Source organism: Thermobia domestica, chromosome 4, assembly GCF_964235325.1.
Source record: "Thermobia domestica chromosome 4, izTheDome1.hap1.1, whole genome shotgun sequence".
NCBI lineage: Eukaryota > Metazoa > Arthropoda > Insecta > Zygentoma > Lepismatidae > Thermobia > Thermobia domestica.
In genome coordinates, this window is record NC_137457.1 from 43,668,185 (window position 1) to 43,695,827 (window position 27,643).

Below are 27,643 nucleotides of genomic sequence, written 5' to 3' on the forward strand. Positions count from 1 at the left end.
GTTATGTGCAAGGAATATTAAAATTTACAAGAAAAGAAGGATCTTTTTTTTAAATATAATGATACTTCAGTTTCGTATTTCAAGATAACTCATTAAGTGTCTGGTTTAAGATAGATTAACTGTAAAAGTAATAGAAATATTTTCATTTTTTAATGCTTTTCCGTAGTATGTAAGGTGTTAGTCAGGGCTGTATTAACCTATGTGGAGGACCGTTGCTAGAAAAAAATATGTGGCCCCTGCAGACTTCACCTAATAAATTCCTCTCAAATTACAGTAGGAAAGTTAATGGAATGTGTTTAATATTTTTGGTTATATTTTATTTTATGATGATGATTATACGTTCATGTTCTTTTCAGAAACCCAGTTGAGATTTTGAGCAGATTGGATGATCCTATTAACCTGTTGGCCCGAGGCTATAGCCTTCCTAACTCTCTTCCTTAATCCGGTCCTCGTGTTAGTGTATGTGCTTTCGTGTGCAGTCCTAAAGTTGCTATTGCTATCCATATAATAGTACGTTCTCTGGCTTAAAATAAGAGAGAGGTTGAAAAATTTCGTATCCGATTCCCTGAAACATTTCGTCTATTTAGTTTTTTTTTTTTTTTGCTGATTTTGTAGTGGGAATCTGCATTTCATGTTTTGATTAGACTATAGGATATAAATACACTTACAAACTGGTCAATATTTGTTCTCATGTCATTCTTTCTTCTACGGTTTTGTACGATTATTACAACGAAATTGTAAAACAATGGACATTCTTTCAAAAAATAGCTGACTTTTTATTAAAAAGCTGAACTTTTTTACATGTAAATTTGAAAACATTTTACCTTATAATTTTCGTGGACGATGCTGAATCTGCATTGTTTCTTAAATCTTAATTGTTTCTTGTAGTTACCCCAGCCAGCATTTTTTGACCGAAGAAATGCATTATGTTGTTGCAAAAAATATTTGTAAAATACTTCATAATTCATGTGTGAAACTACGTACATTATAGTAAAATGACCGATCCCGTAACTGACTGTAATAATTAGCGTTTTTACACTAAGTATTGATTAGAGAAAACATTCTTTACTCACTGAATTACAGTACTGCTAAAATCGGAAACTAAAGTTGATAAAGTTCACTGGAAATTTCAATGGTATTTTACTTCAAAAAATGCTAATAACTACTCTTCAACAAGAGTTAAATTTTCATTTTAGAATAAGTACTCATATAACATAAGGAATACAAAATTGATTACTAGGACTAGGATATATGCTGTACGACTATGCTTATACAATTACTTACATAACTTTCGTCATTTACAGTTTCGTCTTTCATTGATTATTTTCTGAAATATTATAGTTAGTTAAAAATTACAAATTCAACCAAACTTACTTGATCAAACTTGGCATGATTGTAAATCTTGACAACATTGTATATTCACGTGAAATAAATATGATGTGCAGGCTTTTAGTTCCCGAGTTACATGATATCAAATTTGAAGTTTGGGATTCGACACATTTTCGAGAATCAGTCTTAATAATGAGTTGATTAAGAAACAATAGACAGTTCTCTAACACAATTGAGAAACATATTGAAATGTTTGAAGGAAAATATTGAAAAAATAGAAATATGATTAAATGTCAGACTACCCAAAAATAATTGAAATTTAGTTTTGATATAGAAAAATCACATAATATCGGACATGCTTGGCCAACGCCGGAAGGATGGCAACCCTAATTGGCCACGTTAATCAGCACGTTCACGTCTCATATACCCTCGCTTGTGAAACGGGCGCTCAACTGAATCAACAACATTCCGTGTGGGAACTGAAGGGGTAAGGCGGAAGTTCATGTCAAATGATTCAGTGCTAAAAGCCATGTTAAAATACTAACCAACCAAACAATCAAGGTGCAGAGGCACATGAGATGTCCATGTACATTCAGCACAACAAAAGATTACGTTAAACAATTTATTTTTTCCGGGGCACGGGAGCGATAGTGAATATTGAGAAAAGCACTGTGTTATGAAACATTATATAAAACACATGTTTTAGATAAATGTTAATCTAAAACGTTAATGTCAAAGACAGATTAAACATTTATGTATAAGATGTGTATCTCACAAGGAGACTTACCAAGGTGAAACTAACCGATTAGAATGAAACTTAGTACACTTCATTCACAGGGTTTCGAAAAATTTCGAAAAATAATCGACACGTATTTTTTAATATTTCGGCATTGGTGCAGGTTTAAAAGTAGAACCAAACTTTGAACGTTAGAGTTGATCTTGAAGCGTAGACAGAAACAATTATTTATTGTAAAAATACCTACTGCCAGGTGGGTAGTTTCAGGACAGCTCATTTAGAATCTGACGTCAAAATTAGAAAACGCATAATGGTGGATCCAATATGGTGATTACAATTACAAACGTTGTCTGGTTTGAAATGCTCTGCATTTAGCCAAGAACAATTATAGTTGGTAGGGGTTACAGCGAGGAGGATACAGACCGATTTGAAACACCTTTCTCTACTTATTTTAACGAGATGCTTGATTAAAGTAAATCTTTATACCTCTCACTATTCGGGGTGCTCGTTTATAGTAAGTCTTCTCGCTTGGGAATATGTCCGAGTTTCATATGATGCATATTTTTTTAAATGAAATGTTACGAAATTGTTAAGCGTAGGAGGTTTTCATTACAAATAACAGGTTTCGTATCCTACATACCTATATATTTGCAAATGTAGGAGAAGAAAACCTTTTCAAGAATCAATGATTGGATCTTCATTACAGAGATGTTAATTTATTATAGAGAAGGACAGTGTCAAAAAATGTCACAAGACATTTTTCCAGGGTCTAGAAAATACATCAAGATGGTAAATCCAATTGACCCTGCAGGAAAGGATGCCTTTATGATATACTCTTTTGAGATTCAACTCGGGATTCAAATATAATATAAATCACGTAAATAAGCACCCGATTAGTGAGAGGCGATATGAATAACTTTCACTAAGCACTCCGAGTAGTAGGAGCCGCGGGATTCACTTTCAAGAAGTATACCTAGTAGTGAGAAGTGAGGTGACTCATTTAAGTAAGCACCCCGAATAGGGACAGAGTTAGAAAGTCACTTTAATCAAACATGCCGCTAAAATAAGAAAGAAAAGAGGTTTCAAATCGGTTTGCAACCTTCTCGCAATAACGCATGCCAAGTATGATTGTTCTTGGCTAACTGCAGACCATTTCAAACCAGAAAACGTTTGTAATTGTAATCACCATATATAATCCACCATTTTGATATTTAAAATTTTGACGTCAAATTCTTAATCAGCTGTCATAAAGCCTCCTTCGGAGTATGTTTTCTTCTATATTAAATGATTGTTTTCTGTCTATGCTTCAAAATCTTCCCTAACGTTCAAAGGTTTACCGAGGGACTTTAAAACCGTAGCATTATCGAAATTTAAGAAAAATAAGTGTCCATTCTTTTTCCATGTTGTACAAAGCTGCAAATTTTCATTCAAATCGGTGAGTTACACTTCCGTAAGTTTCCTTCTTAGAGACACATTCAGTATTGTCTCATATAAAAAGAGTCTCACTGTCGTGAGAATATTTCTACGTCATCGTTACGCACAAAGTAAAGGAACTGTTTAAATGGCGGGAGAGTTATTCAAAAAGGTGGATATATCCTTCTGAGCGTTTATGAACAAATGCAGCGACCACTTGTGGCCATAGCAAACTTCAAACTGCCTCTTGCCCGTTTGGGAACGAGTTGTTTCTTTCGCAGAAAAACGTGACTTAAATACCCACTTCTAATCCGATAAAGCGAAGTGGAGACCAAACTGTCAGTCTCCTGGTTTAAAGCGGTTGCCAGACTTAAGTAGTAGTGTAAGAAGTTAACTTGACGGAAATCTTGTATTTTAAGTATAAACAATTCTGTAGTTTCTTTTTACATACTTTTAAATTCTTGTAGACTTATTTCTCCAAAACTGCGTGTACTTATCTACTTTGTGCTATTATTCTACACTGTAGATAACTGAATTATTGTAACACTGTAGAAAATGTTAATAGTGTGTGTGTGTGTGTTTGACATTAGATCATCCTGATATGGTGTTGGTACCAGTACCATTTATATCTTGCAGGTGATGTTGGCACCAGAATTCATTACATATAGTACGGTACCACACGTGTTCCCAAAAATCTGCCATAAATAGCGAAATAAGTATTTTCCCTCCGCAAATATGAATAAATGCATTTTGATCTCACTCTCGTTTTCGAATCTCTTCTAATTTTTTATGCACATTTCGTTCCAACAAGTCGGTCTCCCAACTCGGAGCCAACAAGTACACAAATACGCGTATATATATATATATATATATATATATATATATATGTGTGTGTGTGTGTGTGTGTGTGTGTGTATTAATATCTGTTTCACTGGTTTCTTCGTAGAAGAGTGAACGAGGAAAAGAAATGGACTATCTTTGTTATCTAGGCGACGCCTCTCCATTTCTGCATGTGGTCATAACATTTCCACTTTGGTGTGAGAATATTTGTTTCGTCGTTTTTTGCTGCGGGAACAATTCATTTCTTGCGATATCTTGAAATGTCTGCCATGTTCGTAGTTGGATCCAGCTTCTCCTGTGTTGTGTATTCGGAACCGGAACTTGTAGCCCAACTTGAGTCGGAACAGTTTGCGCATGCGCCACCAAGTGTTCCGTAAATCAGTATGTGTGCGTGAGAGATAGAGAGAGAGCTGGAAAGGAAACCAGACGCTAGCGGTGAGCGGACCACTGCTCTACAATGTTTCAATAGTAGTACAAATATGTTTTCATATTTCTACGTATGTTGTAGCCTTTTGTAGTCTATGGTCTGCTGCTGCTGGTCCTGTCTTAAATCCGAACCGGGAGTGGGAGTTGGAACTGTATTTATACTAAAATGGAACTGCTCATGCGTAATCAAGTGTATATGTGTGTTAACGAAAAATAGGCTATTGTCTTTTATAATGGTTCGAAAACAGTGATTGTAACATCCTAGTCCTTGCGTAGTCTGCTCTCGGGTACCGGTTCTGGTACTGGAACTTGACTCGGAGCTGGAGCATGAACCTGGAACAATTTGCGCATGCGCCACCAAGTGTTTCGTAAACCTAGTTTGTGTATGTTCCCGCATTCCTATCCTTGTTGGTACCTGAATATGGTTTAACACCTTACCAGTTCGGACCGGAAAAATTGTTGGGACATTTTCCGGTACAAATCAATTTTTAAGACTGCAGGAACTCTGTTAGAAACCACCTGTGCCTTCTGACTGAATTTTGGGAAGATCCCAATAATTATAGAAAAATCTGAGAATCTGTGTAAACCGTATGTATGCTCTGCCGAATTAGCTGCATCCTGATGGTCTCACACTTTAACTAAAAACGTATGGCGCATACGGCAACTATTTGTACTGCCCTGCATACGGGATGGAGAAACTAAGGTAAGTGGAAAGAGGTGGTGAGATGTGCGGGTGAATAACCACACAAGTAAATGGGCACAGTGCTTGGTGGTAGAGATACAGCCTCGGAACTTTCATTTGCGCAGTCGCGTCGACTCCCAGTAGCCTGCCTTTCACATGACATAAGTAAAGGAGAAGGTGTGTTGATATCAGGGGAGGTTTTGCTCGCAATTGGAGGAACGTGTATGCATATGATCAAAAATCATACTTCAAGGAACTATAGAACACAAACAATGATTTTGATATATGCATGGAACGGAGCCTAGCCAAAAACATATACACAGCACATGATCGTATCGGGATACAATTATTGTTTCTATCTGCACACGTAGTTCGAATTTCTGTTGCACTAGGTAAAAACGTTTGCGACCAGTGTCTGAAAGGAAAGCTTATCCATTTGCTATATTGGTCTTAGTTTGAAGCTTTACAAGTATATTTGCAAATCGCAGATTCACACATAACTACATACGATGTTCCAACTTTAACACTATTTTATTTCCTTCTTTTGTTAAACAACTTATTAGTTTAAAGATAATAATATTCTAAATATTTATTTTAACCTTTAACAAATAAAAAGCTCACAGGCATACTTTATCAGTTGGCCCTATACGAATTTGTTCAATTAATTCAAATATGTAATTGGAAGGACCTAAGATATCTGGGTTGGCAAGGGACAGGCAGCGACTGCAGCATGTTATTGTTGCTGTGAATACGTATTCTGTGTGTCTCAGTAGAATAGCAGTGTGCTTGTATCAAGCAAACTGATATAAAGTAAAATACGTTAAGTCTAATTCCTAAAGAGAACATATTATTAAATCTCGGCTCTATGGTGTGAGCGTCGTGAAGGTGGTAAGTGTGTTGAGTGTTGTGAATAAAAACATTCACTTGACTTTCAAAGTGAAGATCTCTTATAAAATTTACGGGGAAACCACATCCTCGAAGACGAAAAGTGGTTAAAAGAAAATTCATGGTGACAGGTCCCACCTACAGCTGTGCGATATTTCAATATGTGGATTCATAGATATTTTTAAGTATCGAAAATTTTTAAAATCGATGTATTAATTATTTCCTTATTTCAATATTTCGGTACTTTTCAGTATCACAATATTACGATTCTTCGATAATTTTTTTGCATTGGTATGTTCATGTTTAGCAGTATTTCGATATTTTCAAGTTAACCTCTTCAATCCCAGATACTCATCTGCAATCGTACAAATTTATATAGTTGTGGATTTGTATCGTAGAAAAATAATATTTGTATATTTTTAAATTGGAGTGCTATAAAACATACATATGACGCTTTGTAAGAGACAGTAGCTACGTATATTTATGTTTATAACTCCGTGCTGCATAATCGAAAAAATAAAGAAAATCTGTGAATTTCAGTATATTTATTATCTAGGGCACTGTATGTATTAGTATCGTTCAACTATCAAAATATGACCAAAATATATTAAAGGTGTCAACCAAATGAGGTTCGTAAGGTAAATTACAACTGTAAAGAATAACATGGTATTGCTTCAAAGTAATAGTAGCAAAATTTTCACCTGTTCTGACTGTTGAGAACTTATACAAAAACAGTTAGTAACATTTCTTCTCTCAGTTTTATATCACAACACTTTTAACTTTAAGGACATGACTTACCTCCCGAAACGGGCCCGGTGTCTAAATGGTAATATTTATTCTGTCCTTTCTTTCTCCTGTATTTTGTATCTGTTTCAGTTTGTATGCAAATCATCAGGACGGATTCTATTTTTCTCAATGCAGAACAACATCCTTCACTTCGCTCATTGGAAACGTTTTGATTTCGAACACCCAACCTAACTTCATCTCTGGTAGTCTTTGTCTTCAGTTTTCCTTTCTTTCTTTACATAACTGCATCACATTCATCTTTCCGTTTCCACAATTAATGCAGATTAAATATTCGCCTCCAGCCTTATATTCGCGATAGTACTTGATTACTTAGAGATTTTTTTCTCCTATATTACCTCACTAAGTTGAGTTCATCACTGTACATGGAGGTGAAGGAATGGATAGAAGTAAATATTATAGTAGATTTATTACCGTAGAGTCTCCTCAATTCCGTACCAGAATGTCAATGTTTCCCCCTCCACACGTCTTCATTTTCCTAAGTTTTAAACTATGTAGTAATCGAAATTAATCGGTACCTGAAGATGTAGGGAAGCGTAAGAGTAATTGGCAAAATTTGGCTTATATTATATTGCCAAAACAAGAAAAATATTTATTATTTAATTTTGGCAAACCCAGTTAAGATTTTATTTATTTTATCGACTTCTACACTAGTTTCCCATACTTTAATCTGAACTCTTCTCAGTTTCTGAAGCGCAGAATATTTTTTTTATTAAAAATTCTAAATTAAGAGACCACACCATCCTTTCGTTAGTTCTGGGGTCTCCAATGGCATGGACCGGATACTGTGTGTGTACTGTGATTTCCATAAAGCCTTTGTCGTTCTCAAAAATCTCGTTCTGGGACTTCTTTCGCACTTGGAGATATATGCTATACTTGGCTCGAGAAACGTACGGCGAGATTTTGGCCCGCGAGGTCTTGGCCGGCGAGATTTTGGGCGGCGATGTTTCAGCCACGAGATTTTGTCCGTATCCCTGCCGGTACATGTACGGAGATGATTGCTCTCACAATGATGTCGTTGCAGTTCGAGTGTCGAGGATGACTACCTGTGATTTTTATGCAGGAGAGAACACGTAGTCCTTGTTTGTCAACAGGATTTTTGCGCGCTAGTTATTTATGGGGTTCGCAAATATCTACTCCCAATCTTAACGAATTCTTATACTAAGATTCATCATTCAGGTCCGGGCCTAAAGGACGAGATTGCAAACATTTGCGCCAAGCACATAAGTCAATGGACGATGCAGCGATCAGTCGGGCCTTGTTTTCTGGGTTGTCGGAAGACTGTAGTAAAAATGAAAAATTTCATTGTATGATAGGTTCTTCCCATGTGGATTGTTTAGCGCTGAAACTGAAGTCGGATAATCGGAGCCCAACCAACAACGACCATGTGGACGAGCAATCTTGAACTTCAGAATCCCAGTGAAGATTGTTGTTCTGTTGGAGAGATGATTTTATTAGACATTGAGAGCCGTAGAATGAAGCCAAGAAGGTGAAAATAACCAAATCTAAGGCTCTTCAAATGCCTAATCCACCAAAATTAGCCGGGAGAGATCTCTGAAGCCATGTACTATCATCAAGGACATAATTTAGGATAGACTCCAACCAGATTTTATACTGTTGTCATATCTTTCTAATAAATCCTCTTCTTTCCATGAAGGTGAACATCGCAGGAAATATAATAATCTTGTAATGGAAAATGATGTTCTTAGTAAGTAAAAGCAGAATGGGCAGGTATTGATGATAGATGTGAGAAATACATGTGCAACTGGTTAAACTTCTCAGTTAATAGAGTTGTCATTGTATCAGCTTTGAAAGCAGCTCCAAGGGGGAAAGCTTTTGTTGGCGACATGAATTGGATACCTGAAGCTACTTGGTTGTTTGACGAAAACAGTGTGCGCTTTTGTCCATTTGTAGTTTCAAGAAAGCTGATTTCACATTTCTTGAAATTTAGTTGCAGACCAATTGTAGCCTTCTGTGTGTTGATCATTTTCAATGTATTTAATACAATAGCCGGATCAAAAGCTATTGCACCATCATCGAGGTTGCAGATATTTAAATCTGTCTTGATATTATAGAGTATAGGCTGCAATGTTACGGCAAATAATGCTAGACCTAAAGGATCACCTTGTTGAACTCCTCTTTCTAATAAGATAATATCTTTACCATAATATAAATTGTAGCTTGCTGGCTTCACCATAGATTTGGTGTACATAGGGGTATATCGAAGGAAAAGTTTCTTTGAGCAAGGAATTGGAGTAGTGGTTGTTTAATCCCCCCACAGATAATCTTGAATGCATGTCTGAATTTGATGTACCTCCAATGCTGAGAAGGAGAACATAAAAGTGGAGGGACAGATGGAGGAAATAGATATCCATGAGATAGCACATACTGTTTATAAGGAAGTATGTGGAAGAGAACACCACGCCAACAGGTCTTCGGATCAATCAGTGAGACATAAAAAGCTAATCAAGAAAGCTCACGTTGGATATCATAATAAGGAGAACTAAAGGAGTGGAAGACAGGGAGAAAGGGACAGAAAAAGAGTGATAATTAAAGAAAATGTATCTACATTTGTTAGAGAAGTGATGAGACATTTGGACAATTGGTAAAAGAAATTTGATGTGAAACAGAGAGAAAGTTTGAAGAAAATGAAAACAAACTAGGATGGACTGAACAGAAAGAAGTAAGTGCAAATAGCGTAAGTGTAACTGGAAATGCAAAATTAACATACAAAATAAAGATATGCTTGGAAATAAGCGAGAGGTTTAAGCTATAGGTGGGAAACAGAAGAGAAAGAACCATATTGGTCAATATTGTTGAAAAAGCAATGTTACCAAGCACTAAGAGAGAGTGCGTCTTTAAAAGAATAGAAAAAGAACTGAAAAATAGGATTATAAGAAGATGCAAAAAAGAAGAAAGTGTTGAAGTCCCTAACGCTGATATTGGATAATATGTATGAATGATTGGTGAGTGTAAAAGAGCCTCTAAGCTTAGCTTAGAGACAGAGCCTTATAGTAGAGATTGTAATGAACAGGTAGGAAGAGAAAGTGTAAGGAGGAGGAATCTAATAACATTTTGAAGAAATGTAAATGATTGGCTTGGAACATTGAAACAAACTAAGCGTCATTTCGAGAAATTTGTTAAAACAATTAAGGACAGGAAAAGAGATTAGGCTAAAAATGAAAATGGACGGAGAAAGGAAAATCAACTTCATGGACAGGATATTAGAGAGAATTGGAGGAAAATTTGAGAAAACTAGGTACAGGAAAGAAACCAATGCAGAGATGTACTTCATAAGAGGATTGACGAAGGCAAAAGGAACTAGAAGAATTTTATACTAGACATAAGAAAGAGGGTTAAAAATATAGATAGCGACGAAGAAAGAAACAAAGAAAGCACTATCTATCACTGAGTTAAGACTACAAAGACCGAAGAACGCAATATATTAAAGAAGCCGGACATGAGATAAATTGGGAATGAACAAAAGATTATAGAGGGAAAAGGAATTTGATAAGGAAATGGAAAATAACCTAGTATATTAAGAAATATGGGAAGAGAAAATGTATGAGAGATATGCTAAAATTACTTTATTGTATTTACGGAAGAAGAAATGTCGTATTCCTAGGTGTGTTTCATCTAAACTATTGATTCTTCAAAAACTGTATAGGACCTTGTTGCGTTTAGTCAAATAGTAAACATTTTTGTTACAAAATATTGTTAATAAAATCTCCATTTTAAATGACAATAAGAGAAATAGCTCTAAATGTTTTGCCAGTTGTCCTGGAGTTATCTATCCCTGGAAGGTCCCATACTTCCAGCTGCATGGCGCTGGTTGTGCCTGTATGCTCCTCTGGAGTGTGCAGGTAGCGAGCGAAGTATTGTTCCAAATAAATGAATTGGGTGTAGTTCGTTCTAGATTTGCTGCGACTTGATAATATGGAGAAGTAAAATGAAATTATGCTATCTTAATGGAAAGAAGGACTGAGATTTATCCATAGTATAGATTAAGGAGGTTCTGTCCAAATCTAACCACGAAATTAGTATTCTTTTTAAATAAATAAGTGGTTTGACCTGGTTAGTATGGTAGATTTAAGTCTCCTTAGAATACTATTATACTTAGGTCATATCTTTTGACTTAACAGCTATTTGACTTAACAGCTATAGGTTGCTGCTTGCTAACCTATTTGTCATAACCAGTTAATTTTAACTACTAAAAGATGCACAAAATCACATAAAGCAATTCATTGCTTTAAATATAGTATTTTATGAGTTTAACAACCCTTATTGTTTTTGGTCTAGGGATTTTATACTCCATTCGTTCTTTGTCAAACAAAACCTTGAAGAAAGAGCTGAAAACTACTTGTTACCGACAGTTGAGATGTATTTAACAGATTTAAGTGAAGTCGAATACTATATCAATTTCATATGTATTTCTTGTTATTTAATTTCTTCGTATTATAGTAAAGTTTGTTATCTCTTTTGGGAAATAGGTTGTTGTAATTGCCACTATAACTGGTAACCTGCTATACCGCTTACAATCATACAAAGTCACTGTTTCCGTTAATTTTCTTCTTTTTTTGTCTCTATGTAAGTATGATAGTTTTGGATTTATCTCTTTAATACCAAATAATTCAGTACTGAGAATTTCCGTTGGGATATAATTCTATATATGTGTTTATTCCGCAACAACCTTATTTACAGCAAATTTTATGCTCTTTCTTTTGGATAATAATGTATTTTGAGCTAGACTGTAAGGGATCCAAGTTTTTTTTTAAATTTTATCATGCTAGTTTAGGAGGATTCTGGTTTAGGCCCCATTTTACCAAGATTGTTGCACTAGCGCAAATCCGAAAAGGATACAAATTTAGTATGCTATTTAGATGATCGTAATACACAGGTTTATCAAGTTTTTAAATTATCTCACTTAATGAAACTAAAACGTAATTATTCACTGGACTACTTTTTTTAAATCCTTGTTCGTGGGAGAAAAGAAACATGCTTAGGATGACTTTGGTTTTCTAAATCTTTTATCTGCATTTTAAGTTTTCTTAATACTGAATATAACACTTTTTTGTTATATGGATTTCTCGTTTACAGAGAAGAGTTACCAATTTTTTTCTAATTAAACAAGATTTGCAAAGTAATCACAAAATATAATTTACATTGCAGAAATGTAAATTACAAAAAATGTAACAATAGAATTGAATGATAGTTTTGTTTCTTATTTTCAAAATATTTGTGTGTGAACTGAGCTTGTTTGTAATTTCCTTTTGTAACACCATTGATTGCCTTACAGAAACACATCAGTTGCTTAGTTGGCACATAGATTGGAAGAAGCTTTTTATATTATTGCCAGCGTTTCGTGATTTTGGTAATGCAATTTTTATCTTTCTTTTAGTAGAAAACTTGAATATTATTAAAAATAATTATAAGTTCCATTATGTCATCACTAGGTTGAAATTATGTTTAGGTTGAAATTATGTATAGTATTTATCCTCCACTGAAACTTTTCTATATCAGGAAAATTTGATTAACATGCTTTACTGAATTTAGCTATTAGGTTTTTAACTTTTGCCTAGGTTTACTTTATTCTTAGGGTTTTATCCATAAATTCTTTACTAGTCTGGAGGAAATTCATCGAAGCTAAAAATTTCGGTATCTCTAATGTTTCTCGGTGGCTTTTACCTAACTTCCGGGTGCTGAATCTGAATCTGCTGGGTGTACAAATGTACACCTTGCGCGTTTCGAGTAATTCAAGAAGGCGGCCACAATGGCAGCTGTAAAATTGATAGGAATATTTTTGTATATTTTATCAAGATAGGTATCAAATTATATGCTTTTTGGGTTGCAGATTCTAATAATAATGTCAAGAATGTTATGAAATCTATACAAATCGAGGTATTTAATATGGCACCCTATATGGCGGCCGTAAAATTGACAAGAACATTTTTGCTGTATTGTGTCGACATGGGTATCGAATTATATGTTCTTTTTGTTGCAGATTTTAATAGTTACTTCAGAAATCTTATGAAATTGATAGAAATCAATGTATTCCATATGGAATTTTCAGATTTGCGACCCTCGAGCTAGGTACATACTTAAAACAATATCTGATACACTGAAATGTTGGATTGGGTGTTGATGCTTTCTCCGTCACCGCAACTCACCTTGTTTGCGCTCCAGAACATTTTTTACCCACATTTTGGGCTTGCCTATATTTATTTACAAAAATATTCCTTTCTGTGTGCAAAAAAAAAAGCTTAGGTTTGAAGATTTTCTTATATTTTCTCCTGGACGTTTTCTTCTTAATCAAGAATTATGTTGCTGGCCACATTAGTGCGAAATATGTACATTTACAATACAAAATGCTGATGTTTCTATGTTACTCCGCAACAAAATAATAAATGTCACAGATCAATCACTTGTCAGTCTTCGTCAGAAAAAGTATCCATGTTTTCGTATTCTAGATTCCTAGTATTTTGACGTGTGAAGATATTGTGGCATAGTTTAGAGGCTTCACAATTGTAGAAATAAGTCCAGCTATTATGGTTTGCCACACAGCCACAACGTCCTTTACACATGTTTTCAGAAGAACAGCCGCAATTCACCATCTTTAAGATGTCTTTCGGTGCCATCACAGTTCTCGGTGGTACAGTAACTGGTTCCAATGTTTTGTTCAACTCATCAGGATACCACCCAAAATGTGTCGGATCCATGTCTGGTGGGTCTGGGTTATCTGCTTGTTTCCAAATACAAGCCTGGAAATGAGCTTTTTTTTACATTTTCAGAGAATGCCTCCGTAGTTGGTGGCAAGCTCTTTATTTTCGGGATATGTACGGCAGATTTATTTGACAATTTCTTCAGCCAGACCTCTCTTCTGACATCAGACATTGTAAGGCCAGTTATCCTACCACCATACCAAAAAGCTATAAACTCAGTTGCCTCCTGAACCACATCTTCAAGTAGTGATGTCTTATTTCCAAGCTTTTGAAGTTCCTTCCCACTTTGTAGTACTTTCATTGCCTTCTGTTTTCCAATGCCATGAAGAGTAGGAACTGTATCGCAGCCAGAAATATAATAAAGTGCTAGTAAGTTTGAAATAATGCCACAGGTTTGGACACAGACAATCCAATGTCAATAACTCCTCTATGTCTTTGAGTTGCCTCCATAAACATGTTATAAGTAAGTTTATGTGTGCGGTAGTGTTGCATCAGGAGGTGAAGAACATCCGTGTCATCACTAATTACATTTATTGTACAATTTCTGTCCAGCTGATTGGCTATCATCACTACTTGTGTTATAATTATGACATCAGCCTCCTCGTGAGTGTTTTTCATATCTGGACGTTCCTTGATACAATCAGCACTTATTTCTGTTGGTCCAGTGATGAATAGGCTTTTGGTGGAATCTTATGCAACCATTCTGTCACTAGATACTTGCAGATCAGCTGTACTAGTTGTACCTTATTCTTCGTAACATTCAGCACAACTCTTTGGGAGGGCAAGGACGTGTTGAAAGACAATTTATGATACCTGCTACATGTTGATCCTATTCTGACGCTTCTTATTTCTCCTTTGGTGCTGTACTCCTTATATTAGTCAAATATCAGGTACATGTTGCATTTGTTCAACTTTCAAGCACATATGACCAATACAATTTTATGAAGTCAAGAACAGTTCCGTTAGATGGCCAGTTGATCACCCACAAAACAGCATACCCAAATATGATAGCATCTTCGTGCTTGTACGATCTCATAGACTTCTCTACCTGTAATATTGGTTTCAGTTTTGACTTTCTTTTGCAGAACCTGTGAGTCTCATATTCATCAAACAAAGATGTTGAAGACATCGGAAAGCTCATATGAAATCACTCCTTTAGCATCAATATCTCTTGTAGATGTGAGTCACATTGCACGCGTGTACAAGAGTTCTGTGTCAGTTACGCCAATACTAGCTGTTCTTTTGACGTCATCTCAGGAAACATTACGAACCGTTGTTTAGATTGGATCGTGAAAACCAGTTGGTAGTTTTTGTTCGTAAGAGCAACGCCTTCTCGCCTATGTCAACAGCATTATCAACATTCACTTTCTGGGAACAAATTTTCAATGTCACAATATTCACAATAGTTTTTGGGTGATCACCGGTCTTCAGAGGATCCATACAATGAAACAGCTTTTCCTTTAACTTAATTCGATCTGCATGATCTCCTTTTACTCGAGGTGGCATTTCTTCCGTACGCTTAGTTATTTCCATATCTCATCCAGCATCTCTCATGACATAAATGTCATTTACTAAACGACTGCAGGTGTTAAGACTGAAAGCCCATCGCTTCACTGCTGATGGATTTAGTGTAAGTCCGATTATGCATCCTGGTACATGGCCATAACGCATAAATGTATTCTCATTGAACATGACTGATCATATAGCATTCCAGATACCTGGTTTGTGACGCCTTTCATAAATCGTTCTAGTATTTCACTTGGAAGTATCTGTTATTTTGTTTCTGAGATTTTCCTAAATTCTATGAAAATGCTGCCATCTGTAAGCACAAAATTAAGATTTTATGATTTATTATTACTCATGTCAGTATATATTTTACAAAAATGGGTTTCAGAAATGACAACATAAACTCCTTTTGCAGCCGCCATATTGGGCGCCATATTTAATACCTCGATTTGTATCAATTTCATAACATTTTTTACTTTATTATTGGAATCTGCAACCCAAAAAACATATAATTTGATACCCATCTTGATAAAATATACAAAAATATTCCTATCACTTTTACAGGCGCCATATTTGCCGCCATCTTGAATTACTCAAAATGCTCAAGTTGTACATTTTTACAACCAGCAAATTCATATTCAGCACCATCAAATGAGCTGAAACCGCTGAAAAACATTAGAGATACTGAAATGTTTGGTTTGGTCCAAAACTAGGGTTCATTCACCAGACTATACGCTTTACCCTTTCCAGAAGTCATCTCACCATTGTTTCTCTCCTCAAAATTTAGTAAAAGAACGCTAATATACTTTAGAGTACCAAAGATTGGATATCCTAAAATGTAAGTATGTCATACTGTAAAATATGTGCCAAGATGTATTGAAAGATATTTACTAACGTGATAAATTTACATAATTGTGTCAGAAGGGCTAAGTGAAGAAACACCGTTTCGTGCGAGAGCTTGAGGTTAAATATAACTTGTATTGCAGCGGCGGAAGGTTGCCAAGCGCTCTCGCTTATCCGTCAGCAAAGAAGGATATTTTTTTTTTGAAACTCATGTTCCGTAGATGTAGACAGTCTTGATTTTTTGATTGTTTTGATTTTTTGCTTGTTAGAAGGAATTGCTTTGAGTTTTTTGTTAAGCAATAATTGCTCTGAAAGAGGCTGACCATTTTAACCTATAGTTTTCTAAATATTCATTAAGTGATTGTTCAAAATAATATCAATAATAAATGGATCACTAGTGAGATTGCCACTTGATTCAATTTCAATGTTTTCTTCAATTACTCGTTCTTTAGTGTGCTTCATGTTTAATTATTTTCCGTAATTTGGCGGTCTTATTTTCAGTTTTATTATATTTTGCCAATTTTAAGATATTTGTATTTTTTTATATAGCTTATATAGTGCCCTGTCATGTTACTTGGTAACTCTACTCTCTTATATGATAAATTTGAAGATCTTAAGTTCTTACTACAAACTCTTATTGATGTAGCTATCCAAGATTTGTTATTTGTTATTGGAATTGGGCGAAGTTCTCTAGGAAATGCTTCATTGAAGTAACGAGTGTATGTGTCCTGGAAAATGTTACAAGCTTCATTAAAGATTTTTGGCGTATATATCTTCCCAGCTTTCATGGCTAGATATAAAATTGAAATGGGAGATATTTCTTTCATTAAAAATTCTTGTGTATGCGGATTTGACTTTCGAGTGTGTTTTGATTACCTTTTTGTAAAATGAAAATATTGAAATGAAATAAGTGAGCTTCATGATCCGAGAAACCACTCTTTATGACCGTAACTGTGCTGTTTGTATATATTTTCGTTAAAAAGTAACTGATCGAGTACGCTACGACTATGATAAGTTATTCTTGTAGGTACATTGACCATTCATGTTAAATTATACGTATTTAAGAATAGGTTGAGTTGATCATCGATATCAGTTACAAGGAAATTTACATTCAGACCACCTACTATAACAGAATGTTTATTAGACTGAGCAAAAAAATCCATAGTTAATTCAAGGTTTTCAATAAAAATATTCAGATCGCTGTGAGGAGTTATATAATCACATATTACAAACAGGTCATGAGTCTTATTGAAATACATAATCATAAAGTAATTCGAAACTAAGGTATCTATACTGGTAAGAATGTGCTTTCTTGTTGATTTTATCTTCGTTGCTGAAAGAAGAATAGAAGCAGGTACAACGAACAAATAAAATGATCCATCCATGCTGGAATGAGAAAAGAGAAGAAGAAAAAGAGTTGAATGCCATTGTCTTTTAAAGTCAGTTATATTTCAACTGACGTAGCTCTCAACGTGTGCTCATATTAGCTTGTAGACTACCCACTAAACCTCTAATCGTAATATGGTCAGTCCGATTACAACATCGTTTATTCTTTTCAGTTGTTAATGATATTATTCTTAGTGCATAGATATTTCCTTTAAATAATTATAATTCCAGAAATTACTTGTATATGTGTATATATTTAACGAATCAATCGAAGACATAAGTTTGTTTTAATAATAACATTTTAAATGGGCGTCTAGACTGAACTTCGGTATATTATACATGAATGTTAAATACTAATTAAGCAAAACTTTTAATGGCAATACAACTCGTTTCATGTAGCTTACAGGGTATAAAGTGCGCTGAACGCCAGTACAATGAACCAAATAAGATTCAAACTTTGTAACTAACGACGATTTATTAGCTTTTCTATTAAATGTTTGTGTTTCGAGTACAAATTGGAACTATTTAGCTTTTCCATTAAAAATAACCTGCAGTTTATACTTGTAAATTCGCAACTATAATGAAAATTCCGCACATTCCTGAACGATTTAGGATAAGGCTGATATTATAATATAACAATAAAGTTATAACTTTTCTTATTGTTTTGTCAAAAATGAGTAAACATTTTCAAATATCTCATTCAACACTTTCAAATAATTTCAATATGTAGTGGGTATGACGTAGTCACTACCATACGCCTATTAATATATAGGTATTAACATCAAAATGAGAAGACGACCCTCTTGAAACAAGGTACAATAGAAAGGATTATACAGTTAACCGAGGATCATACCGGAATAATTAACCAGATTCGCAGCTTGTGTATTACGAATAACTTATATTGAAATATAGTATTCACAAATAGTTATCGTCCATTTTATCATAATGTACTACAATCTTTACTTAACATAACAAAAAAGCATACAGCCTTTATATGGCCTCATTTCTGAAACCCGTTAAATATATATTTATTTAACTTAGACTATATTACATTTTAAAGAGCTTCTTTTGGACGTGAACTATCTAGGTCGTAAATCAAAGGACGAATATTTCACCGTGCATAACTTGTGCAAAGATTAAATTTCAGAACTAAATTGAACGTCGACCTCAAAGATCAAATATTAAACCAGATGTGAAGGACGAAACATATTAAAATTCAGTTTATATATTTGGTGTAGAGGTCTAAAGTGAAGTATTTGATTATATGTACCCCATAAACAGTACAACATATTAAAATTCTGTATCCAAGCAAAGCAGTTGTCATTGACTATTATATACGGCAAAAATTGTGAAAGATCAAATATCTAACCTTGTATAACTCGAAATTGTTACGATATATTAAATTATATTTTCTAAATTAGCAATGTTACATTGACTACTATATACACCAGATTTGTGAACCTCGAGGTTAAAGGTTAAATATTTACATCATGCTACAACATGTTAAAATTTTTTTTGCTGTTTCATTGTAAGTACCGCAAAGCTGAGATCTCAAGTCAACTCTTAAGGGAATGATAAATTTGTCAAACCCTATTTAACATACCAAGAATTTCTTCTTAAAAGTTCCTATGTCACTCTATATTTCTCTCTTTTTTCATCCTCTTTCAAAACTCTTTTTATCCCATGTTCGTGAAGTATTTGTTTCTTAATTTTCTTCCGTTTACTTACAAACTTGATTTTTTAAATATTTATGTACCTTACACAATTATAACCATTAACATTAGCACTACATTTAACAGTTCCAAGTTCCATTGATATTGACAAATTTAGTTTCGGTGCAGCATCTTGGAACTTCGTAATAGTTCGTACATTTTTGTCCTACCAGACAAAATAATATATCATTCAAATAAGCCAAGAGGGGCTTATTTCAAAATGTTCAAAAATTTTCAATTTGTACAAAAAAATTAAATTCATATTAAACATTTTAATTTTTTTAAACACTTCAATTGCCTGTATTACGACAGTTTCAAATTTTAAATTTAATTAGCACATAATTCTCTGCTTTTTTCTACTCCGAAGGCAATTTGTAACCATGTAAGAAACGAAGGATGATCATCTAAAATTTGAATTTCTTCTTTTCTTGCGCTGCTAAATCTCCAGTTTTGTATTTTAACTAGCACAGAAGTCTCTACAATTGTCGGATACGTCTGTAGCAAAGAGGACAAATGTACTATTAGTATAAGCGACAAAGAGTCATTACAATACTGGCGGACGAAGTTTGTACTCCAAATTTTCAAATCAACATTTAACTATCTCAAAATTGTGTACCAGTCCCATATCTTTTCATACATATAATGAAAAGAAAATGTACCATTAAAGAAGTGAAGGAGAGCAATATTAAACTTTGTAGTGCCATGAGTTAGCGCGATCTTTTCAAATTCTAACTAAGTAACTAACTCCGTACCTTCTTACTGAATATTAATGTTCTATGATTTTTTAATTACACATATTTAGTAATCTATATAAAGCATATAAAAAATGTGGTTTATAGAATGTAATTTAGACAGAGTAAAACTATTTTGTAAGTTTTAAAAATCAGATTATTATCTTTAATAATGGATGTATAATTTCTGCTATGATAAATTACAGTGAATAATTAATGCCCCGTTAGTGCAATTGTATTACATAGGGGTCGATATAAGGCTTACGGTTTCCTTGTGGAATTTGTGCCATGCTGAATAGAGATTCGAAAAAGAATGTAATAAAATATATCCATCAGCTATGCTAAATAACCGTTAAAAAGTATGGTTTATCCTTTCGTATCCTTTTGTTCTGCATTTAACATAATTTGTACTATGTCATTTAGGAGTTGAGAATGTGTTGGAGTCCTTCATAAAAACTTAACCACAAATCTATAGTTATAGTGTAAACTCTGCTATGGTAAAAATTGGCTGACGAAATGTTTTAGTAATTTCTATTATTATTAATAGGGTTATTTAAGACAGCTTTCTTAGCCTTTACAAATTCCGTGCCTTTAAATAGGGGTTGGAAACGTGCTCGTGCTCTTGCCTAAGTTTATGTTGGTAACATGGGGTTGATATTATGCTCGTGCTTTTGCGTAACATTGGTGAAGATATTCTTGTACCATTTCATAATATGGGTTAGGAAAATGCGCTTAATACCTCTTACGTTCTTATGCTCAATTTTTGCTTATAAACGGTTGAAAGGTGCTCATAATATTTTATTAGATTCTTATATATTTTTTTATGCTTAAATAATAGGTTGGTGTATGTGTTCATATTCTCTAACTATCATTTGTGCTTTGTTAAGTGTTTTAAAATGTGCTTAGGGGATGAAAAACGAGCCTTAATATTTTGTCAGCATTTCAGAAACGGGCCATAAAAGTGTCTATTTTAGCATACGTTATGATGTGTAAATTCTCAAGAAGATGTTTTTCTGGAAAATTCACCGGAAGATTCCCCAAAATGGGAATTTTCCGGGAGTTTATGTACACTCACGTCCAAGATTATTTTCGCATGTCTATAAATATGTTGTTAGAGAAATATAGTTTGATAACGAATTCGCCCGCTATTTCTTATAATGTTAGTATGTGTATAATCGGCGAAAACCGAACAATAAAATGAAAATAAAACTTTCTTGTCCATTAGCAGCATATTGTTTTACTCATTCTAATTTTCGTATTTATATTTCTTTTCCTGTGAAAATTACCACAAATATACATTTTCTGATTAAACACATACTATCAGTATTAAATGTACCCTGCAAAATCATTATAGAATTATATTCTTACAAGAAAACACTTATAGATATGCACCAATCATTTTGGACATGAGTGTACAATCACAAAGAAAATTGCGTTCTATTACTATATTATGATTTTAAAGTTAAATTCGTTTTCATATCACAGTATTACTGTCGCCCCAAAGAAGTCTTCAAAATGTTTTTTTCTGAACGGTATTGTGTTATTTTCTATTACTTTATTATATCTAAAGACTACGCATAAATGTATATTTACTTACAATATCTACTTATTTACTTATATATTATTTATTTATATTGAAGTAAATATATGTGAAAAATGGTATACTTAGTACACATACATAAACAATAAACAGTATAAATTTATATATAATTGGATTTTCTATACTTGACCCTACTACCGATATAAACATGTTAAATTTCTAAATGTTAAAAACGAATTAGGTTAGGTAACTACCACAAGAAACATGTCTCACAATTAATCAACATTTCCAAATACATATTTGTGTTCACAATATCTCCAAGACATATCTGATATATCTCCACAATATCTGATATATCTTTATACTTTTGCACACACACTGCCACACACAAAATTTATTTTTACCTATTTCTCAAACTTTTATGGAGTAATTCACATGTAAGGGAAATCTGTTATTTTTTTCAGACACTCGAGTCAGCAACAAGAGACACACCAACGTATATTTCAAACAGTGGTTCGGATGTATTAATAGTACCTATTTCATCTCTATTTCTACATAATTTCTACATTACTTTAAAAAGTAGTTCCTTTTCAACATTTGCAAGTAGTACTTTGCTACTTTTTAGTACAAATGGAAATACAACTTAGAAGATAATATTATTATTTATATAAAGTACAGGCAACGAATTATTTTTTAACCTCCAAATTAATTATTTAAAACCTACAAGTAAATCATACTGAATGAAAATGAAGCAATTAGACACATGGATCGTACAATTTGGAAGATAAAGTAAAAAATCGAAATAAATTCCTTCCCGGGAATTTATATGCCAGGGGAAACACCCGAGAATATTCCTGTTGCCCATATCTAGGCATACCTGGTCGATACTTGTGGGCAAACACGTCTCCGAAAACCAAACCTCCCACACTCAGAAAATGTCAAAACGCAGATACAAACCGGGTAACCCGCACAAAAATGGACAAATCTCCCAAATTCACTAACGATCATAATTTCCACAGCCAAAACTCCCACACAGGTAAGATCTCATAACTCTCAACGGCCATAAATTCCACAGAAATGGTCAAAACTCCCACACGTAATAACGGTCACAATCACCACATAAATGGATAAAACGCCTACAAAAATAGACAAAACTCCCACATAATCGGAACAATCCCCACTAACTTAAATTGATCCTAGTAGCTCTTCTTTTATGCTTCACACGCTGAAAATAATAAAAGGAAACCGAAAGATGCTTATGATCAAAAGTGAACAAGGTGATAGGTGGACAAGTCCCTCGAATTTTAGATCTTAAACGATGTCGGGACATGCTTTTATTATTTTCATCGTACTGAGCTTGCAACCAGGATCACTTCAAAGTGTGGGAGATTTGTTTGATTGTGTGGGACTTTCAGTCATTTGTGTCGCGGTTGTGACAATTTGTCGTCTGGTAGTTTTCTCCTTTTGTGTAGGCTAATAGGGTCCTGCTACCAGTGGAGTTCAATTTGTATTTAAACGGCATCACAACTGATAGCAATTACCTTAACTATGATAGAAATTTATGAATCCATATAACATTGGTCAATTTCGATATTTTTCGGTCACGAATTCACACCACTGAGTGCAAAAAATAGCTTATATGGTTGTAGCACCACTGATTTACGCGACTCTGTAAACAATAAATTGCACTCTAGTATCGAAAGTTTTCCATCGCTTTTATATGTTTCTCTCTCCTGCAACCCATTGGTGTGTTAAGAATGTAACCCAAGCAGCACACCTTTCCAAATTGCACTCCTTTCGAATTCCAATGTTTACGATTTATGGTTGAAACAACTTAAATCATACCAAATGTAAGTAGGAACACTCACACACACACACACACACACACATATATATATATATATATTCAGACTGTTCCATAACTCGTGTAAATTTCTACAGCATGGGAGAAGATGAAGTTTTCACAATATTAATATAACATTTTGCACTCTTATTGAGAAATATCTAAAATATCTAAACACAAAAGTTCATTTTCCTTATGGGAGATTCAATGTTAAATTTTGGGAGCAGTTCTCTCAAATAGTTATTCGTAAAATTTTGCTGCAAATGAGTTGTATTTGTTAGAAAGTGCAAAAATACTCATTCACAAAGCTAGTAATGCCGTATCAAACATTATTTTGGGAAGGCCCTCCTTTTGGGGGACAAGGGGCGTAATAAGGAGGTGGGTTATGCGATACCAAATTACCAGAATTTATTTTCGGAGTGACAGTAAACGTCACATTAATCACGAATGTCACAGAATTAACGCCTCAATACTCCTTACATGTAAAATTGGCTGATAATGGGGCTACAGCCCCCTTAAAAAATAAGAAAAACATAATAAATATCTTTAGTAGGGACATATGAGAACAATGTATTTTTATTTTTTTATTGTAAAATTTGGCGTCATTGTAGCAAAAGAGTATGCGTTTTTTGGAACGCAGCACCTTTGGGGGGCACAGGGGGCGAAGCATTAGATGATGGATCTTTATAAACGTTCAAAATTTTGTTCCCGAAATGCCAGTGAGTGTCAGAGTTTTCACAAATGTCACAGAATTATTATTCTAATGCTCCATGCATGACCAGTGTGTTATGTAGGGTTATAGTTCCCTTTGAAAAATAAAAAAGGACGATAAATATCCTTAGAAGGGACATACGAGAAGAAGCATTTTTTGTCAATTAATGTGAAATATGGCGTGGATGAAGCAAAAGTTTATGTGTTTTTCATATCTGTAATATTATTTTGTTAATAGTATACTTGCTTTGGTGGGCACAGGGGGTGAAGCATAAGTTATTGAATCTTAATAAAAATTTCAAAATTTTATTTTGCAAATCCAATGTGTGTCAGATTATTCACAAATGTCACAGAATTAATATTCCATTGCTCCCTGCATGTACCAGTGACTGATCAGTCCCTTACCACTGATAAATCGAAAAATTTCGGTATACGATTCTTGGAGCCTTGCTTCGAACGCACGTTTGAGGAATCGTCAAACACCAAAAGTTCACCAATAATATTGCCAAACTTTGGAGACGTGTTGAACGATTTAGTTTCGCAAAAACAGCTACTAAATAAATCTAAAGATACTGTATCCTCGTGAGATATTTTCCAAAGAGCGCTGTAGATGATAGAGGCAAAATTTCATTCATAGGAGTTGTCAACCGACACCCTCACGTTCTATGGGGTGACAAATCGGTATATTTAGGTAAACTAGGCAATGTAAGCAGTGTTGAATGATATTACGAGGACTGTTCGATAATTACTGACGTAAAAGTACTTCCATTTTTCCAGCTTAGCCCCTTTTCACTATAGTGCACTTCCCACAACAATGTTCTGGATCAGTTGTTCTCAAAGTCGGGTCCACAGACCTCTCGGTGTCCACGAAACCTAAAAATTGAGATGTAATAAAATGGAACTCACATCAGTTATGCAAGAGTACTTTTAATATTAAAAAACTGTCGTTGTGGGCGGTACGTTTACAAAACAATAGCTATAAATCATTTCTAGTGCTCAAGGATTTTATTGATTTTTCAGTTGAAAAACTCTTTGCCGAAATCCATAAAACACTTGTAGAACACTTGAGAGCATTAGCTGCGAGCTTTCGGGAAAACGTCCCTGCCCTGGTAATAGTTGGATTGAAAATCCTTCAACTAATGTATAAATCTAAGACATAGATTCTACAAGATCTCTAACACCGAACGAGAATAGCTATTTGAGCTTTCGTGCGATGCGTCATGAAAAAGCGTTTTCAAAGAAAAAGAGCTTTGTAGCTTTTGGTTGCGTTTGCGTTGTGAGAATTAAGTGTTGTCTAAAAATGCATTGCTATATTTGATGCATTTCCCTACAACTTACTTATGCGAGCACACCTTCTCTGCTCTTTGCAGTACTAAAACCTAAAGGCGAAGTCGCCTTAAGGTCAAGTCGGACCTAATATTCATAATGATAGAACTGATTCCAAAGAATTAAATTCAGTTATGGAAAAATACAAAGAATTTCATTACTCACATTTCTCACTCACCCCACATTCGAGAACATTTTTTATCAAGTGGATTTCCTTTTTTAAAAAGCCATTCTACTGTATTTTAATTGAAATTCGTTCATTAGGAAGCAATTATTTATCTTAGAATAAATTACTTATTACATTTTTTTTTGTTGATCGTTTTCTTGTCAGTGATAATTTTAATTAGTATATTTTCTAATTTCATGTGATTTTTCAGATAGCATTGCAAGTGGGTCTTCACACCCACTTTCCGAATGAACAGGAAGTAGGCGTTTCCGGAACGTTTGAGAAGCACTGTACCAGTTTTTAGAAAAATCCTTGACGGCTATGCTCGAAGCCATTCTTCGACAACCTGCATAACATGTTCATCGTTGGCAAACTTTGTTCCTTGCAGGTTCTAATTAATCTTCCGAAACAGGTGAAAGTCATCTGGGACACGATCTTTAGAGTGGGTAGGGTGCTAAAGTATTTCATACCCGACATCGGCAAAAGCGCTGAAGGTAAGGTGGCTTTTGTGAGTAGAAGCATTATAATGCAGGAGCGGCACTCTCATGTGTAGCATGCCTCTGAGTTTCCCCTTGATTGCCTGCCTTACTTTTGGAACCTGTTATGAATAATAGTCACATGTAATTGTCTTTGGACCCTGCAGATAATCAATGAACAGTATGGCCTTACTATACCACCTCCCAGAATCTTGCCTTTTTTTTTAATATTGCCAGCTGATTGCATTTTCTTATATTTCTTGAGGGTTGGACATCATGTTGGCGCCACTGCATGCATTTTAATGGGCTCTGGACCGCAGTGACTACCCAGGTTCCACACAGACGTAAGAATACATAGTGAAATCAATTTAAGCTGCTATCCCGATAATAGTACGTTCTCTTGTTTAAAATAAGAGAGAGGTTGAAAAAGTTCGTATCCGATTCGCTGAAAGATATCAATACTGGTCAATATTTGTTCTTATTTCATTCTATCTTCTACGATTTTGTAAGATTATTACAACGACATTCTCAAACAGTGGACATTCTTTCCAAAAATAGCTGACCTTTTATAAAAAAACAGACTTTTTTACATGTAAATTTGAAAACATTTTACCTCATAATTTTGCAAATGATGCTGAATCTGCATTGGTTCTTAAATCTTAATTGTTTCTTGTAGTTGCCCCAGCCAGCATTTTTTGACCGAAGTAGTGCATTATCTTGTTGCAACAAATATTTGTAAAATTCTTAATAATTCAAGTGTGAAACTACGAACATTTTAGTACAATGACCGATCCCGTAACTGACTGTATTAATTAGCGGTTTTACACGAATTATTGATTAGAGAAAACATTCTTTACTCACTGAATTACCGTACTGCTAAAATCGGAAAATAAAGTTGATAATGTTCACTGGAAATTTCAATGGTATTTTACTTCAGAAAAATGCCAATCACTACTCTTCAACAAGAGTTAAATTTCCATTCTAGAGTAAGTACTCATATAAGATAAGGAATACATAATGAATTATTAGGACTAGGCTATATGCTATACGCCTATGCTTATACAATTACTTACATAACTTTCGTCATTTATAGTTTCGTCTTTCATTGATGATTTTCTGAAATATTATAGTTAGTTAAAAACTATACTATATTATAGATAAATTACAAATTCAACCAAACTTACTTGATCAAACTTGGCATGGTTGTAAATCTTTACAACATTGTATTCACGTGAAATAAATATGATGAGCAGGCTTTTAGTTCCCGAGTTACATGAGATCAAATTTGAAGTTTGCGCTTCGACACATTTTCGAGAATCAATCTTAATAGTGAGTTGATGGAAAAACAATGGACAGTTGTCTAACAAAATTGAGAAACATAGTAATGTTTCAAGCAAAGTATTGACCAAAAAGAAATATGATTAAATGTCAGACTACTCAAAAATAATTGAAATGAAGTCTTGACATAGAAAAATCACATAATGTCAACCCTAATTGGCCACGTTAGTCAGCACGTTCACGTCTCATATATCCTCGCTGGTGAAACGGGCGCTCAACTGAATCAACATT

General features: G+C 34.3%; 1 long non-coding RNA gene across 1 annotated transcript in view; it reads left to right on the forward strand.

Annotated features, from left to right (window-relative positions):
* The first annotated feature begins 12,405 nt into the window (after positions 1 to 12,405).
* The window catches only part of LOC145682736 (uncharacterized), a 444,150-nt gene continuing 428,912 nt past the window's right edge, over positions 12,406 to 27,643 (forward strand). The window contains exon 1 of the long non-coding RNA XR_014130951.1: positions 12,406 to 12,486. This is a non-coding gene — a long non-coding RNA (uncharacterized LOC145682736). The remainder of the gene's footprint in view (positions 12,487 to 27,643) is intronic.